The sequence below is a fragment of the Mesocricetus auratus genome, unplaced genomic scaffold, assembly GCF_017639785.1.
Source record: "Mesocricetus auratus isolate SY011 unplaced genomic scaffold, BCM_Maur_2.0 Super-Scaffold_100014, whole genome shotgun sequence".
NCBI classification, from domain to species: domain Eukaryota; kingdom Metazoa; phylum Chordata; class Mammalia; order Rodentia; family Cricetidae; genus Mesocricetus; species Mesocricetus auratus.
Window position 1 is genome coordinate 55,460,859 of NW_024429197.1, and position 14,079 is coordinate 55,474,937.

Below are 14,079 nucleotides of genomic sequence, written 5' to 3' on the forward strand. Positions count from 1 at the left end.
GTCCATGGTGGCAAGTAGGTGTGACAGATGGAACGACTCAGGTGATCAGGAAGCAGAGAAAGACACTGGAGTACTATCAGCTGAGGCTGAAAAAGAATTAGAATGGGTAGAAAAGAGAATATTAGAAGCACATGTGGACCGTGTGGATCCAAAGCTGGACTGTATTCTGGTTATTTTACCATCTAGAGAATACCCCTCAGGAATATTAATGCAGAGGGAAGACATCATTCTAGAATGGGTATTTCTCCCACATAAACAGAATAAAAATTGAAACATATATAGAAAATATCTCTGATTTGATATTAAAAGGTAAGTTAAGGCTTTGTCAACTGACTGGGAAAGACCCAACTGAAATTACTGTACCTTTAACTAATGAGGAAATTTCCTACTTATGGAAGGATAATGAGTATTGGCAAATAGCTTGCAGTGACTTTTTGGGAACTATTAGTAATAACTATCCCAAAACAGAGAGAATCAAATTCATAAAGAAAACAATTTGGATTCTTCCGCGTATTGTGAGGCAAACATCTATTTCTGGAGTTCTTACCTTCTACACAGATGCAAACAAATCAGGTAAGGCAGGGTATAAATCAGGAAATGTAAGTAAAGTAGTTCAAAGTCCTTACAACTCCGCACAAAAGGCAGAGTTATACACCATTCTCATGGTACTTAAAGACTTTACAGAGACTCTCAATATAGTCACGGATTCTCAGTATGCAGAAAGAGTTGTCTTGCACATTGAGACTGCAGAATTTGTTCCTGATAGTACAGAATTAACCTCATTGTTTTTACAACTACAAGAAACCATCAGAAACAGGACTCATCCTATATATATATATAACACACATCAGACCCCATACAGGTCTGCCAGGTCCTCTGGCACAAGGCAAGGATGAAATTGATCGTTTATTTATAGGTAATGTGTTGGAAGCTTCAGAATTTCATAAGAAACACCATGTTAACAGCAAAGGCTTAAAGAAGGATTTTTCTATCACCTGGCAACAAGCCAAAGAAATAGTAAGAAATTGCCCCAGTTGCTCATTCTACAATCAAACTCCATCACAAGCAGGTTGTAATCCTAAAGGTATTCACAGAAATGAACTTTTGCAAATGGATGTATTTCACATCCCAGAATTTGGCAGTTTGAAATATGTACACCATACCATAGACACGTTCTCAGGCTTCCAAAGGGCTACTGCCCTCAGCTCTGAAAAAGCTGATTCTGTTATTACACACCTCTTAGAGGTGATGGCTGTTATGGGTATACCTAAAACAATAAAAACTGACAATGCTCCAGCATATGTCTCCAGTAAATTGGAACAATTTTTCAAATATTATAATATAAAACATGTAACTGGTATACCTTACAATCCCACAGGATTGAAAGATCTAACTGAACCTTAAAAGATATGCTTCATAAACAGCCAGGGGGAACAAAGACGCCTAAACACAGGTTACATAATGCTTTACTAACGTTGAATTTTCTTAATGCTGATGAAAAAGGACAAACTTCAGCAGAAAGACACTGGACTACAGAGAAGACTTCTGAACTGAACCAACTGGTGTATTTTAAGGATGTTATGACCTCAGTCTGGAAACCAGGATATGTGTTAGGTTGGGGAAGAGGCTTTGCTTTTGTTTCCACAGGAGAAGAAAAGCTTTGGTTTCCATCAAAATTAATGAAGATTTGATCAGAACAGAAGACATCTCAGGAGGAAGAAGATAACAGCTCATCTACAAAATCATATTCTACCATGGGTAAAGTGACCTAAGAAGAAAGAGAAGTGTTTTGGTTTTTGTCTTCATAGGTAAACTCAGCAAAGAATACTGGACATATGGATTCCTGAAGAAGAATGAATAGCTACCCTGAGGACCATCAAACAAACAGTAACTCACTGTGTGGTATCAAAGTCTAAATCTCTCTGTATTGTTTTTCATAGAACCCTTTTATCTTTGTTTCTTCATATACTTCAGTCCCCATTCATTTAACTGAAGCTGGCTTTGGAGTTGGATTGAATCTCCTACTCTAAAATCAAGCATATTATTTAAACAAAATTCAGAATTTCTGTATTATATCAAAGAGCCATTGATATAAGACAGAAGAAAATAAAATTAGGGACTGTTATCTGTGGATTTCTTTTTCTGAAAAGTCTACTTTCCTTCATGTTTACCATCTTCCCTATTGTCACCTCTTCCAGTATGCATACATATAAAAGTTAAAATATTTCTTTGTTAACATTAATGTTTGAGTTTTCCAGAGAACAAGGGATTTCCTGACAGCAATCTTCAACTGCTTCATAAAGAGAATGAGGATCCACGTCATTGACTCCACCTGATTCGACTGGAGGCATCTGAACTGCCCCACATCATCGACTCCACCTGACAAGCACTATCCTGAAACTGGCTTGAAACTACATCACTTGACACAACTCCAGACCAAGGAACTGAAACAGCACACTTTCTACAATCTGGCCAGAGCTTCAGACGAGAGCTTCAATCAACACTAGAACCCCAGTCAGGAACTTCAATCAAGCATCTCCTGCCATACAGAGACTGTCTGATTTACTGAAGATTTTGTTACACTAACATTTTTCTTCTCACAGGTTCCCATGAGATTGTCATCGTCCCATCTTAGCAGGAAGTAGTTTTGAGAATTCCATGCCCTTTCTCCCTACTATTGTTATTATAGGATAGTTTACAGCTGTTAGTGTTAGTTTTCAATTATTTTAGAGTTGGGATTTGAAAGAGGTGTTCAGACTTGGTTGTTTCTTTCAGATAAATTTAGGTTTACATGGGATAGATGTTTGATACATTTTGTTCATTGACACAAGTTAGTTGTTTTAAGTTTAAATATCCTTTTTAGACTAAAAGAGGAATTGTAGTAGGAAAACAATGCCACCATTAACCATGTGACTTATTAGAGGCGCATACAGATGAGGTAATAAATGAGTGGTTTACCACACCGCTAACCATACCCACTTTAGGCATGACTAAAGATGTATACGGACGTAGGCGGTGAACTACGTCACTAGTCAGGCCCACTTTTGGGCATGGCTAGGGGCGTTACAGGGGAGGGGAAGGTCTAAAAGACTGAACACTGGAAGTCTCGGTCTCTTTATCTGGCTTTCGGCTTCCAGTTCGGCGGCGGAAAACTGCTCGGCTCATCTGGGTTACTTGTTTGGTCTCTTGTGAGTAATTTCTACAATAAATACTTATTTTTACTTTCAGTAAGTGTGCCGTTTATCATTGCAGCATCAACCATGTACATCCCTGGAACTTGAGTTCTTGGATTCTGCAGCTGTGACATGTCGGGAGGTCCAGAATATATCCCATCCACAGCCCTTAGGATCAGCTATATAACAGCAGGTATATCCTTTGCTGATGAGCTCTGTTCTGGCCACCAAAGGTGGGGCTCTTTCTCCATTTCCACCTCCCGTACTATTCCTCCCCGACACCTGTGCCCTTTAGCTGCTCATTTTCTGGCCTTCCTGCTCTCCACATCGACCTCTCTAGGCCTTCCCTCCCCAGGGAGTGTCACCGTCCAAACTCATGCTCCCTGACCTGTGTGTCCCCTGCCCCAGGTTCTCAGGGGAGCTCCGTTTTTTTTTTAACACTGCATTCTCTCCAGATGATGCCAAGACACTGCCATCCAAGTCAGATAGGTGACAAAGTGGGGTCTGTTTCCAGATATGACTCATCTGCAGGAGAAATTACCGCCTCAGCCAAGTCTGCCTGCTTGAGGTTTTTGAAGGCTGAGGTCTTGTAGAGAGTGTACAAGCCTCACTTTGATCGGGCTTCCCTTTTGGAAATGGCTTCTATTTCCCATTCCCCAACAGGGAACTGAAGTTTTATAACTCTTAAGGAAGATATTGCACTCCCTGACACCTTTTCTAAAAAGCCTTAAGGGAAAGAACATTCCCTAACTCATTATTAGGCAAGCATTATATGGATCCCCAACAGATGCTATTTGAAGAAAAGAATCACAGGCAAGGATTTCTTATGAATGGACAGGAAAGATCAGCAAACATTATCAGATCAAAGCCAATGGGGCTAAACATAGTAGTAAAATATGGAGTTCTTAAGACTGAAAGATTAGCACTCTACAATTAACAGGGAGAGTAAAGGGGAAACCTCCTTGTTTTAGTAGATGAAGAAATAAAGTTATATTTACGATGTTACAATGTTGGAAGACCTATGGGGGAGGCTGTCCTGTGACACCAGCGGGAACAGAATCTTCGGTGCTGCAGAGAGCGTCACAGCTTTAGATGCAGTGTGCTAACCGTTACATCAGCAGAGAACCAGATTTTATGGACTCCTTTTGTTTTCAGATAGAGATGATTCCATTTGGGGGGAGTTGTCATTAACACAGTGTGACAGCTAATTCCTCCTTCCTGGATGCAGAGCTGCACCTCAGATCTGTGGGACTAACATACTTTACGGTAGAGCTTGAGTTGTCTACCAACACTTAGGGTTTCTTCATTAATTATGTAATAATGCCATATATTTTATAAGGTTATATTGTTTGAGATATATGCTTACATTCTGAATTCCAACAACATTGAATTGGTAGTGATTTTTTGTTGTTGTTGTTGTTTGTTTTTTGAGACAGGGTTTCTCTGTGTAGCTTTGTAGACCAGACTGGCCTCGAGCTCACAGAGGTCTGTCTGCCTCTGCCTCCTGAGTTCTGGGATTAAAGGCATGACCTACCAGCACACTGTGTGTTGGTAGTGATTTTTAAAATGTCAGAAATTGAGCATTTATTCAATATAGTTTCAGTGGTTCTGGCTAACATTTCCTTTACTGGTGCAATGTTGAAGGCTTCCTATCAAAGATTTGAAACAAAACAAGAGAGCATTTTCTCATCATCTTAGTCAACATTGTGCCTGGAGATTGTGATCCACTAAAATAACAACAGCAGCAACAACAGAAAAAAAGAAAGAAAGAGAGAGGGGGGAGGAAGGGAGGGAAGGAGGGAGGGAGGGAGAGAGGGAGGGAGGGAGGAAGAAGAAGGAAGGCAGGCAGGCAGGCAGGAAGGAAGGAAGGAAGGAAGGAAGGAAGAAAGGAAGGAGAGAATAAGAAACAAATAGCAGCATGCAGTCTGAAAAGGTACATCCGCCTCAGTACAGATGACAAGGTTATGTCTAATCTACAAACAGACGAATGAAAATCCTTACCAAACAAGCAAATTTAGCAAGAATGATGGAAATTGGAAGTCAATACAAAAAAAATCAAATTATACCACTTTTTGGCTTTGGGATAATAACAGTTGTAAAAGTCAATTACATTTCTTCAGTCTAGTGGTGAACAATTGCAAAATACAATTTCATTAGTAATAGCACCCAGAACAATAAGATACATGATGGTAAGGTTTTTTTTTTTTTTTTTTTTTTTGGTTTTTACGAGACAGGGTTTCTCTGTATTGTTTCGGAGGCTATCGGTCCAGCCTGGCCTCGAACACACAAAGATCCGCCTGCCTCTGCCTCCCAAGTGCTGGGATTAAAGGCATGCGCCACCACCGCCCGGCTGATGGTAAGGTTTTTAAGTTACATTTAAAACTGTACAGAAGAGGACCGAAGACTGCAGAGGAGAACGGTCACACACACCATATTCATGGATTAAGAAAGAGAGGAAGGAGGCGGGTGTGTATCAAGACCGACTGTCTTCCGGGCAGTCTGAAGAGTTCCTGCAGAGACAGCAGACTCAGTGTAAAACTTGGACAGAAATGCAGAGGACTTGAGATAGCTAAACATTCTTCAAAAAGAAAAGGCTGGTGGAGTTCCATTCCTAAAATATTATGGTGCTCAAGGATGTGTACTATCGGCAAATGGCTAGACACACTTAAACATGCAATATTTGGGCAAGTAGAGTTCAGAGATGGCGACTCACATGTGTACGGCCAGGTAACTTTTTGCGATGGACCAAAGCTACGCAAGGAGAAGTAGAACTTCTTTTCAGCAAATCAGCAAATGGTTCTGGAGCCATTATCCATGTAAGAAGATAAGAGGAACTAATCCCTAACTTACAGCACACACACAAATGAATTTGCACTGTCTTGTAGACCCAAACAAAACTGAGATCACAAGCTTCCCCAAGAAAACCAAAAAGAATCTTTGCGATGTTTTGGCAAATGAAAATGTCTTAGAAAACAAAGAGAGGCTAATACAGACTAGGAAGCTGGACTTCACTAAAATTTAAAACAGTACTAAGAAAATGCATGATATGGGCTATGAAAATAATTCTACAGTGCGGATGTATAACATAGGATATGGGTCTGGGGAGTGAGAGAGATGACTTGCTGGTTAAAAACACCTACCCCTCTTCTAGATGACCTGTGTTCAGTTCCCAGAACTCTCAAGAGGTGGCCTGTAATTTTGGCTCAAGTCTCACATGGGCTTCATAGGCAAGGCGCCTCGTATGCACAAATCCACACTCTGACACACACACACACACACACACACACACACACACACACACACACAAAACTGTAACTACACTAAAATTTTAAAATAAGAACCCTTGTCCACAATTTCTTTTAAAGCACGTACACTTCAGTAGCAAAAGGAGAAGTCGAATCAGACATTTGACTAAATAGTTGGCAAAAAGAGGATAAAATGCTTGTTTCCCATCAGCAGAGGGAACTAAAGTCAGGCCCTTTACGTAGCCACCAAAATGCTCGCTGGGGAACGCTGGCTGTGCCAAGAGATGGAGACGATAAACAAAATATGATTTCATTTTTATTTAGAGAGTTTCATTTTGTATCCCAGACTGCTCTCAGTCTCATGACCCTCTTGCTTCTGCTCCCAAGTGCTAAGATTACCGGAGGGTGCCACCATGCCCGCCTTAAATCTAGAACTGCCATGCAGCTCCCACAGATGTATAAGTTGGTATCGCTACTCTGTAAATCTGTCTGGAAGTTTGTCCTTAAGTTAGACATCCATAACATGATCTAGCATGCCGTTTCTTCATATATACCCAGATGACATAAAATGATTTTAACTATAAAAAGAGTTAACTGGGTTTGTTCATAGCTTTGCTATGATAGCCAGCAATCTAGAAGTGACTCTCACGTCCATCATAAACAGCTTATGACATAATTGTCAAGTATTGCTGCTACATCTCAAACACTTATGTTGACTGAAGGACTCAAACACAAACAAGTCAGCACGACTTTCTATAAAATGCACAGAATATGATAATAGGAAATCAAAATGGTGACCAAAGTTGGGCTCAGATACACAAGAGAGGACAAGAATTTTCCAGAGCATCCAAGTAGCTCTGTTGTCATAGGTGATGGATTATACAGCTGGATAAATTTATAAACACTTACTATTTTAGTTCTTGTATAAATTATATTTCAACCAAACTCTGCTGAACCCTAATACATGGCATCAGGGTTACCACCTTCAGGACTTGTCCTCTGGGAGCCTTGGAAAAGGAGGTGCTTAAAGACCCATAGCAGAAGCACCCAGTCCTGTCCTTCAGTTCTTTGAGGCAGACTTTCTGGTAGAGCCAGTGAATGGACCATGTGCACAGCCCATGCCTTCTAGTCCAGAGCACGGTTATTGCTGTTGCTGGTTCTAAGAGAGTCAGAGCCCAGGTATGTGATTAGCTTCTAGGGTGAAAGCAGGCAGCCCCTCAGAACAAAGGTGGCTTTTTACAGAACGACAGCCCTGGTTTTGGTTCCAAGTTCCAGCACTCATTTGAGAGTAAATTACTTAATTGCAAAAAGAAAATAATCAATTGCTTTGAGGGCTGTATGTGGAATCCTGTCTAATCCCCATCATCTTTTACCTGCATCTTCTACGAAGCCTTTCCTGACTTTCTAACTTTGCCAACCTTCTCATGACATTGTTCCTTAAAGCAGACACCATGGGTGGGACCTTGTCTTGACTTGCATGAGCAGGTGGATAATGTCAGTTTTTGCCTCTTACTTCTGCTAAAGCTAAAGGCTAAGTTCCTTCAGGACAAGTGACAGGGTATTTCTGCTCACCTGCACCTAGAATGATACCTGGCATTCAGTAAATACATAGGGAATGTTTGCTGCCAAAGACGAATGCTTGAATGAGCTGAAATTTGTATTGAATCCAAGTCCTCTCTTGCTTTGGTAAAGGTGAGTGGAGCCGAAAGCCTCCTCAGTGGATCATCCCTCCTTCCTCAAGTCCACCCCCTCACCCTCCCAAGACTACCTTTGGGTACATTCTTTCTCCCTTTCCTGTGTCCTGAGTTCATTAGTATCGAATTTTACTCATCTTCTACTATACAGTGGAAATATTAGAGAAATGGTGTAGCCAGGAGGGTTTTTGTGACACCTGGGGAATGTATCCCCTAATGACATCCTCAGAGAGATGGCTCCATCATAGGACCTGAGTTGGAGGTTTTTACCTGGTCTTAAGGAATATGTGGTCACCTTTATCAGTTCCTAAGAGCTTTGACATAGCAGGGCACTTCAGGCTGATGCCTGCACCCCCATCGAGGCCTGGAAGTTTTGTGGGTGTCAGTTGTTAGCCTGGGTGCAGGACCCAGTTTGTGAAACCCGCCAGGGCTCCCCTGGTCGGAACTACAGCATGGCAGTGTGCTGTGCCTTCTGCTGGCTTTTCACCGTTTTTCTGCTTTCTGCAAGATGGGGGAAAAGTATTGTGACCACTTAGTGGGGGCAGATGGGGGGTAGCACCTGTTGCTCTAATAGTCCTGTAGACAGACATGTGTTATTAGCTTTATGCTTGGAAGCCTAAAACTTTAGATGGAAAAATGTTTATTTTTGGTTCCCCTGACTTTTTGCTTTGAAACCCAGAGGTCCGTTGGCTTCTCATGGGATTGTGTCCTGATAAACTCAAGGTAAACTGAAGACGCCATGAGTTGGAAATGCATTGAATACAACTTTGCCACTAAACCTCAGAGCAGCAAGGGAGCACTTAGTCACCCTCCTGGTTCTGTGACATCTCAATCCAAGGTATTTACCACATATTGTTAGCTCACAAAAAAATCAAACATCAAAAGTGAAGCAGCTTCAGTTGAGCGTGGTATTGCTTCTGTCGCCTTGAGAAGCTGAACATCCAAACAACCATTGCAAGGACTGTCTGTAATTGTAGGTTTACACAACCATTGCAAGGACTGTCGTCTGTAATTGTAGGTTTACACAACCATTGCAAGGACTGTCGTCTGTAATTGTAGGTTTACACAACCATTGCAAGGACTGTCTGTAATTGTAGGTTTACACAACCATTGCAAGGACTGTCTGTAATTGTAGGTTTACACAACCATTGCAAGGACTGTCTGTAATTGTAGGTTTACACAACCATTGCAAGGACTGTCTGTAATTGTAGGTTTACACAACCATTGCAAGGGCTGTCTGTAATTGTAGGTTTACACAACCATTGCAAGGACTGTCGTCTGTAATTGTAGGTTTACACAACCATTGCAAGGACTGTCGTCTGTAATTGTAGGTTTACACAACCATTGCAAGGGCTGTCTGTAATTGTAGGTTTACACACCATTGCAAGGACTGTCTGTAATTGTAGGTTTACACAACCATTGCAAGGACTGTCATCTGTAATTGTAGGTTTACACAACCATTGCAAGGACTGTCGTCTGTAATTGTAGGTTTACACAACCATTGCAAGGACTGTCGTCTGTAATTGTAGGTTTACACAACCATTGCAAGGACTGTCTGTAATTGTAGGTTTACACAACCATTGCAAGGACTGTCTGTAATTGTAGGTTTACACAACCATTGCAAGGACTGTCTGTAATTGTAGGTTTACACAACCATTGCAAGGACTGTCTGTAATTGTAGGTTTACACAACCATTGCAAGGACTGTCTGTAATTGTAGGTTTACACAACCATTGCAAGGACTGTCGTCTGTAATTGTAGGTTTACACAACCATTGCAAGGACTGTCTGTAATTGTAGGTTTACACAACCATTGCAAGGACTGTCGTCTGTAATTGTAGGTTTACACAACCATTGCAAGGGCTGTCTGTAATTGTAGGTTTACACAACCATTGCAAGGACTGTCGTCTGTAATTGTAGGTTTACACAACCATTGCAAGGACTGTCGTCTGTAATTGTAGGTTTACACAACCATTGCAAGGGCTGTCTGTAATTGTAGGTTTACACAACCATTGCAAGGACTGTCTGTAATTGTAGGTTTACACAACCATTGCAAGGACTGTCTGTAATTGTAGGTTTACACAACCATTGCAAGGACTGTCTGTAATTGTAGGTTTACACAACCATTGCAAGGACTGTCATCTGTAATTGTAGGTTTACACAACCATTGCAAGGACTGTCGTCTGTAATTGTAGGTTTACACAACCATTGCAAGGACTGTCGTCTGTAATTGTAGGTTTACACAACCATTGCAAGGACTGTCGTCTGTAATTGTAGGTTTACACAACCATTGCAAGGGCTGTCTGTAATTGTAGGTTTACACAACCATTGCAAGGACTGTCTGTAATTGTAGGTTTACACAACCATTGCAAGGACTGTCTGTAATTGTAGGTTTACACAACCATTGCAAGGACTGTCTGTAATTGTAGGTTTACACAACCATTGCAAGGACTGTCTGTAATTGTAGGTTTACACAACCATTGCAAGGACTGTCGTCTGTAATTGTAGGTTTACACAACCATTGCAAGGGCTGTCTGTAATTGTAGGTTTACACAACCATTGCAAGGACTGTCGTCTGTAATTGTAGGTTTACACAACCATTGCAAGGACTATCGTCTGTAATTGTAGGTTTACACAACCATTGCAAGGACTGTCGTCTGTAATTGTAGGTTTACACAACCATTGCAAGGACTGTCGTCTGTAATTGTAGGTTTACACAACCATTGCAAGGACTGTCTGTAATTGTAGGTTTACACAACCATTGCAAGGACTGTCGTCTGTAATTGTAGGTTTACACAACCATTGCAAGGATTGTCGTCTGTAATTGTAGGTTTACACAACCATTGCAAGGACTGTCTGTAATTGTAGGTTTACACAACCATTGCAAGGACTGTCTGTAATTGTAGGTTTACACAACCATTGCAAGGACTGTCGTCTGTAATTGTAGGTTTACACAACCATTGCAAGGGCTGTCTGTAATTGTAGGTTTACACAACCATTGCAAGGACTGTCGTCTGTAATTGTAGGTTTACACAACCATTGCAAGGACTGTCTGTAATTGTAGGTTTACACAACCATTGCAAGGACTGTCGTCTGTAATTGTAGGTTTACACAACCATTGCAAGGATTGTCGTCTGTAATTGTAGGTTTACACAACCATTGCAAGGACTGTCTGTAATTGTAGGTTTACACAACCATTGCAAGGACTGTCTGTAATTGTAGGTTTACACAACCATTGCAAGGACTGTCTGTAATTGTAGGTTTACACAACCATTGCAAGGACTGTCTGTAATTGTAGGTTTACACAACCATTGCAAGGACTGTCTGTAATTGTAGGTTTACACAACCATTGCAAGGGCTGTCTGTAATTGTAGGTTTACACAACCATTGCAAGGACTGTCGTCTGTAATTGTAGGTTTACACAACCATTGCAAGGACTGTCTGTAATTGTAGGTTTACACAACCATTGCAAGGACTGTCATCTGTAATTGTAGGTTTACACAACCATTGCAAGGACTGTCTGTAATTGTAGGTTTACACAACCATTGCAAGGGCTGTCTGTAATTGTAGGTTTACACAACCATTGCAAGGACTGTCGTCTGTAATTGTAGGTTTACACAACCATTGCAAGGACTGTCGTCTGTAATTGTAGGTTTACACAACCATTGCAAGGACTGTCTGTAATTGTAGGTTTACACAACCATTGCAAGGGCTGTCTGTAATTGTAGGTTTACACAACCATTGCAAGGGCTGTCTGTAATTGTAGGTTTACACAACCATTGCAAGGACTGTCGTCTGTAATTGTAGGTTTACACAACCATTGCAAGGACTGTCTGTAATTGTAGGTTTACACAACCATTGCAAGGACTGTCATCTGTAATTGTAGGTTTACACAACCATTGCAAGGACTGTCTGTAATTGTAGGTTTACACAACCATTGCAAGGGCTGTCTGTAATTGTAGGTTTACACAACCATTGCAAGGACTGTCGTCTGTAATTGTAGGTTTACACAACCATTGCAAGGACTGTCGTCTGTAATTGTAGGTTTACACAACCATTGCAAGGACTGTCTGTAATTGTAGGTTTACACAACCATTGCAAGGACTGTCTGTAATTGTAGGTTTACACAACCATTGCAAGGACTGTCTGTAATTGTAGGTTTACACAACCATTGCAAGGACTGTCGTCTGTAATTGTAGGTTTACACAACCATTGCAAGGACTGTCTGTAATTGTAGGTTTACACAACCATTGCAAGGACTGTGTGTAATTGTAGGTTTACACAACCATTGCAAGGACTGTCTGTAATTGTAGGTTTACACAACCATTGCAAGGACTGTCTGTAATTGTAGGTTTACACAACAGCAAAAATGTGTTGGGTCCAGGGACCTTTTATGCAACTCCTTGCTTTTGCTTATAAATTCTATGCATGAACATTAGAATATTTCAAAGAGCATAAATGCATCTATAATTGAGCCAGATGCAGGGGTGCATGCCTGCAATCCCAGCACCCCATGAGTCAGGAGGATCACAGGATGAAGGCCAGCCTGGTCTAGTACCAAGTTCTAGACCAGCCAGGAATTCAGGGTGAGGCTTTGTCTCAAAGCAAACAAACAAAGAAGCAACAAAAGTATTTATAATTGAGTCTATAACCTTTTAAGGTATTTTCCAGCCATAAGTGAATATATGGAACTACTTTGCCTGTTTATCAAAGATGGGATTATGTGAACCAGGTGTGGTGGTGTATGTCTTTAATCCCAGCAGAGGCAGGTAGATCTCTGAGTTTGAGGCTAGCCTGGTCTACACAGTGAGCTTCAGGACAGTGAGGACTAGGTAGAGAGACCCTGTCTTAAACTAACAAACACCAGAATCATGCTGCCCATTAACCACTTTTTTAGCCCAAACAAAGTGAAAATTCCCTTATGCTACTTGCAACAGTTGCCACACATTTCTGAGAGCAGTCACAAAAAAGAAAATGTTTCAAACACACACTTTCAGAAAACATGCATTTGATTTGGAAACCCAGAAAAGAAAAGTTGGTATATGCTCAGGTGGACACTCTTTGATTCCAGGCCAGGTCTCTGTTCCTGGTTTTAATCAAATTATCCCTTTCTGGAAACAAACACCTTTCTCCAGGAGAAACCAGGGATGGTTCCCATTGTCACTGTAGGACTCCACTTTCATAATGAGCTGTTTCCATGCCAGTAGTGCTCAATCTCCTTGCTAGGGAATGTTAAACATCTGCTACTTGTCTACAAAATGTCTTTTTGTCCAGTCAGTGGGAACCAAACTCAAGCCTTCCTATGGGAGCCCTAGGGACAGGGCAGTTGGGTTAAGAATAAGCCTAGGGAGGCAGTAGGAGGAGTACTGGAACAGTTGCTGGGTGGGTGGGATGCTGAGTCCTCTGGGAATAGACACCACTCAGAGCGTTTGATGGTCCAGTCCAGACTTCCATTCCAAAGGACAGACCCAGGGCTGCTGCCCCATGCAGAGAGCACCATTGGAAGGTAGTCAAGCCATGGGCTCCGGCACTTGAGATGAGTCAAGGCAACCCTCACCAACCTCATTTTGGATCCATCCTTTCTCTGCTAACCCCTGATGCCTCAGGATCCTGACTTGGGGAATTGCCCAGTATGAGAGCTCAGAGGGTGAAAGTGCTTCCTGGATCCTGAGGGGAGGACATCATGATGAGCTTGTGAGTACATACACAACATGAGACCATCGCTGCCACCGCCAAGATCAGAGACACATCCACACATGATCTAAGGATATCATCAGCGACAATGCTTTCGGCTCTTTTTCACAGGTAAAGAAACTCAGGTTACAAAGTTTAAGTGGATTGGTTCGAGCTTATAGAGTTAGCAAGAGGCCAGCGGGAGCCCAGGACCACTGCCCACAGAGGCACACTTTCCCATCCACTGTGTCATAATCTACTGCTACATCCATGTGCCAGGGTTCACAAAGTCAGAG